We start from the raw sequence: 5,393 nt of genomic DNA on the forward strand, positions 1-5,393 counted from the left end.
CAGCGATCCCCTCCCCCATATCAGGGAGATTAGTAATGAGTTTAGTTCTCGGAAGAAGGTCTGTGGCGGGATGACCGGGATATTAGCAAAGTAGTAAAGAAGTCGGGGCACCATGATCATTTTGGATAAGGCTACCCTCCCGATGGGAGCCAAGGGTAGGGTCTGCCAAAAACTAATTTGACTTTTAAGTCCTCGGAGGGCCCGGTAGTAGTTGCCTTCCAGGAGGTCTCGGGACTCATGGTAGAGTCTGACACCCAAGTAGCGCGGGGCGTCGCCCGTCCATGCCAATGAGGCATCACCCAGTCAATTTTCCCTGTGTGGGGTATTCGGGTGTAGGGGATAGATAGAGGATTTCTCCCAATTCACCCGTAACCCTGCAGCCCTCTCGAAATCTGTGAGCGTGGTCCAGATGGTGGTTTGGTCTGCTGTGATGTCCCTAACATAAAGGAGGAGATCATCCGCATAGAGGGAGATGCAATGTGTGCGGCCTCCCAGTGGGATGCCCCAGTGCTCGCCCACCTCCCGTAGCCGTGCTGCCAGCGGCTCCATGGCGATGGCAAATATGACGGGGACAGGGGGCAACCCTGGCGTGTGCCACGTATGATCGGGATGGGAGCGGAGATGTAGCCGCCTATTCTAACCCTTGTGGTGAGGTCAGTGTATAATAGCCGGGTGTACGCTATAAATTGGGGCCCTGTGCCCACCCTCCGGAGCACCTCAAAAAGGTATTGCCACGCCAGGGTGTTGAATGCCTTCTCGAGATCCAGTACAAGGCACGCCGCACATGGGAACCTGCCCCGCACCCCGTCCTGGACCTGGAACAGTCGACGTATAGTCTGGGAGGTGTTTCTCCCAGGGACAAATCCGTGTGTCCCAGCCTGGGGAGTATCTCTGTGAATCTATCTGCCAGGACTCTCCCCAGAATTTTGCAATCCGTGGTCAGGAGGGTGATAGGGCAATAGGAAGCTCGGAGCAGAGGATGCCGATCGGGTTTGGGGAACGTTACCAGCACGGATTCCCGCTGGGCTATCTCTAGCCGATGGGTGTCGCTAGCGAAGCTGTGTGGGGTTGTAGGTGTGAGCCCATGCCCTGTATATGGGAGGTAACAAGAGATCATGGTATATGGGGTGGGTGAACTGAGAATTGGGGTCGGGGAACAGTCCCAATATTGGGGACCGATCGCTGGAAGTGATACGTCCAAACTGGCGCTCCTGAAGAAGGAGAGCGTCAACAAAAAATTAACAACCATGGGGTGGTGGTGCGTGCGTGCGAGGGTGATCCTTGGGCTGGCGTATGAAGGATCAGTGTGCATCATCTGGTCCCTGGCAGTATCAGAACAGTGATGCGTGTGTATCATGGGAGAGCTGCAGTTGTGTAGGGGGCCCCGGCCAACTGTTAATAGGGCTACCCTGCATCTATGTGCTGCGAGAGACTAAGTTCAGTGTCTCTGTAGAAGTCTCCTTTGTGTTACCCTGCGTGCACCCTAACTTATAAGATATGCTGTCTGGGGAGTGACTTGGGTTAGGGCGATTGAGTCTCCCTTAGATGAGGTTTTGTCGCTATCCTCTTCACCAGCAGAGGAGAACAGGCGCGGGGCTCTGTCCATGTCGTCTAAGGGTGGTGAAGCCTGTAATGCTGCCACATCCGTAGAGCGTCTCGGCGCTCCTGCATAATTTGCTCCAGATCTGGGGAGTCTAGTGCGGGGCTCCGTGTTCTAGTGTTCTCACCATTGCGCCCCCTGTTTGGGTTGCGTTTCCTGGGTCATGGTGCCCTGTTTCTCTGCCCATCCGGTTCCTGACCCGGATAGCTGCGGGCAGTGCAGGTCCGCCCAATCCCTCGCCTCCTCCCCGCAGGTAAAAAATAAAGCAGTCGTTGAAGATAATTTTGAGTCTGGCAGGGAATAACAGGGAATATTGAATGTTATTCGCCCTTAGCCGCCGTTTCACCTCCAGAAAGAGCTCTCTCTGCTGCTGCACCGCCCGTTCATAATCTGGAAAGATCATCATCTGTTTGTCCTTTACCCGGAGGGGGCCTGATCGTCTAGCAGCTCTAAGCACTGCATCCCGGTCTCTAAAGGTGTGGAATTTTGCTAGCATCGGTCATGGGGGTGCTCCAGGCTGGGGTCTGCGCACTGGGACTCTTTGAGCGTGCTCAATGGAGAAGAAGGCCGACCGGTCTACAACTGGGGTAAAGGACTTCACCAATGCCTCCATGTGCCCTACCGGGTGTTGCCCCTCAATTCCTTCCGGCAGCCCAAGCATCCGTATATTACAGCGTCTTGAGCGTCCTTCCAGGTCGACCATTCGTTCCTCCATTGTGGATAGGCGGGTCAGGACATCGCGGATTGTATTTTGTTGGTCTTTTACTGCAGGTTGCAAGTCCGCCATGATCTTTCCCCCCTTCATTAACCCTGTTGGCTAGCTTTCGGTGGTCGTCCCTGATAAGGCTGATGTTGGTCGTCAGGGTGCCAAGCCGCTCCTCCATAGACCCCCTGGAGAGTTCGATGGCTGCCAATACTCCGTCCAGTTTGTCTGATATGGATAGGTTGGGCAGGGTCGCTGTCAACTTGGTCCCCATCTTGGGATGTGGCATCTTTTCCAGCGCTGTCTCTTGCACTGTAGGGGTTTGCGTGGCCCTAGGTTTCCCCATCGTGCCTCCTGGGGTGCCTTGTCCCTCTCGGGTCTGTGTGTTGTGGTGTTGGGGCCTAGCAGACCCTGTGCAGGGCCTTTTCTCCTCTGATGTGGGTTCTGGGTATGCTCTGTCCCTCGCCTACTCAGCCGGGCGAGGCGAGTGCTCCGGCTGTCCGATCTGGGGATGTATCTCCCTGACCACGCTCTGTGGTGGGCACCGTATGGGTCACTCTGCGGGGTACAGCCGTCGTGGGCGCTGGTCTCTCCCTCCCACCCTGCCCACTGTTCTTGCTGTTAGGCGACTTGTGAAGTCAGGGGGGCCCAGACCGGCATGGCCCCCCAGTGTCTTGTGGGGCCGAGGAGGAACGTGTTGTGCCGCACTCCCTGCGGCCATCAGGTTGGTGAGGGCCAAGCACCGATCTGGGCACCAAGCGGTCTGTTAATCCGCCATCCTAGGATCAGGCACTTGTCAAGCTGGGCCTCGGCGATGGGGTGGTACCACGCACACTCCCCGGTCTCAGGCAGCCTGGGGGGGTTCCCACCACTCACCGTCTTTAAGCCTGCATTGTTCATTCCCAACCGGTCCGGCTCTCTGCCCCCTCCCCAGGGAGGCTCAGCAATCGCATTCGCCCGGCACCATGTTGGAGTCAGGCAACCTCGGCCTAGCTAATGCTCCGGTTTCCGACGGCCCGTGAGGGGGAGTCGACTCGGGGCCACCTGTTTTCTGCTGCCCAGCACGTTTTCTCTTTTCGCCCGCGATCGGCTGTGGTCTGTCCGATGCGCCTGTCAGCTACAGTCCGCTGTGGCTCAGATGGTGGGGGCTCCGGAGACCCGCTCGGTGTCTGGGGGTTTTATCTGCGGCGTCTTATGCTCTATGTTCTGCTGCCCGGTACACTGGTAGCCCCAGTCCTTCGCAGCCCGGTCTCCCCGGGCTCATGATCGGCGCCTCAGGCCGTATCCCTCTCAGTAGACCCAGACCCACGGATGTTGGGCGAAGGTGCGGGTGGCTGCCATCTTGCCGCCAAGCGATGGGTCCCTCAACAGTTCTGTGTGTCTTGCAGCCCGCTCTGTTTCAGCAGGGACTCATCGTCACCGGCCGCCCCGTGTGTTTCGATTACTGAATGTCCGTTTCTTTGCCGGAATCGACGCTGTAAAGCGGATGAATTGTCCGCCCGCCGTGGAGCCTCAGCAAGGCACGTCCACCATCGCAGCCTGCTTGGCCACGCCCCAACGGTTGCCACATGGATAATATTGCATTCACGACGTATAGGACTGATAAACACCAGCTAAATGACACAGTTGCGATGACTTTTTCTTTGATGCCACACACATCACAAAATTAGGAATATTTGCGTTTTAGTTCCTGTGCATAACAAAACAGTGCTCTAGAATGGACAAAAAAGTCAACAGCATTCTTCATTAGCTCTAAAGATTGTAAAGATGCTTCCAGCATACCATCTAACAAGCGCGAAGGATCTCTTACAGGGAAGCACTTCAGCTCAGGAATCAATTTTGACAGGTCATCACACAACTTTTTCATATACGTAGCTGAATCACTGCAAATACAAACAATAGCACTCCAATCTTTGTTGAACTTGGCAAGAACTTTTTGCTGCAGCATTCCATGTGACACTGCTTTTTATGTTTTCCAAACGTCTGGTGTCATGTTTTCACCACTATCCCAGATGCTTGGTGACAGCACTCTTTTCACATTTACCTGTCACTATACTTTGCATTGAATGTTTAAAGCCTGGGGTGTTTGGCAGTTTAGCTACTATCAATACTGACTCGGTAGAAAAGGGGTCTGATGTATCAAGGGGTTTTACCCATTCTCTGTGGATAAATGTGGTGGTACATATTGGGAAAGATTCTTATGAAACCAGTCATTTTACCTACCATTGAAAGAATCCAACTTAACTCTAATATCAAATATGATTTTGATATTTCCTGATTCTCTAAAGTTTATAAAATAATTAAATAGGACCTAAAATATGCTTCTACACCCCGCATCTATAGACCAAAGACCACAAATCTGAAAAAAGCAAAAGGAAGACGAAGCAATATTTTTGTGACATCCCTAAACAACAGATTAATGGTAACCCAGTTTTTCTTGCTGCTGCCTTGTATAACAAAGTTACATTGTATTGGCCCCTTCAGGAAGAAATAAAAAGGACTCTATCACTCTCCTTTTCCTTTCCTTGAATGGCATTTAGTTTGTGGTTGTGCAGGTGTTTTCTTGCAGTGTTTATATGTTTACAGTGGTGAGGGCTATTTCCCTTTTGGTGGGGTTTTATCAGTTATTATAGATTTAAACCTAAAACAGGATAGCCTACTCGTAATCTTGGACAACCCTCAAACCCTAGAGATTCACACAACCAGAAGGGTCTAGCAGCAAGGGTGAATTATGAGACATTTGCAAAATAGGAGCCAATTGTTTGTTGATTAACCATATTGGTTCATATTGGCAGGACACACCTTTTCTAGTTTGATCTTTCATGTTAAAGACCATTATCATCGGAACATACCACATACTGCCGCCCCCACTTGGGTGTTAGTTTGACATGGCCATGCTTGCCACAGAACCCTGAGGGCTTAGCATGTGCTTTCTTAGGTTTGGATCAAACCATGCAATTGGCTGATGCATCTGGATGGCCCAGGCCTCTTTACTGGGGGCATGGCTACGGGCACTGCAGAGTGCTTAAGCCTCCTCTCTAAATTTCTATAGATGTCACTGCCTTTGTGTAAATTGAACCACGTTATATT

The sequence above is a fragment of the Triturus cristatus genome, chromosome 5_1 (assembly GCF_964204655.1).
Source record: "Triturus cristatus chromosome 5_1, aTriCri1.1, whole genome shotgun sequence".
NCBI lineage: Eukaryota > Metazoa > Chordata > Amphibia > Caudata > Salamandridae > Triturus > Triturus cristatus.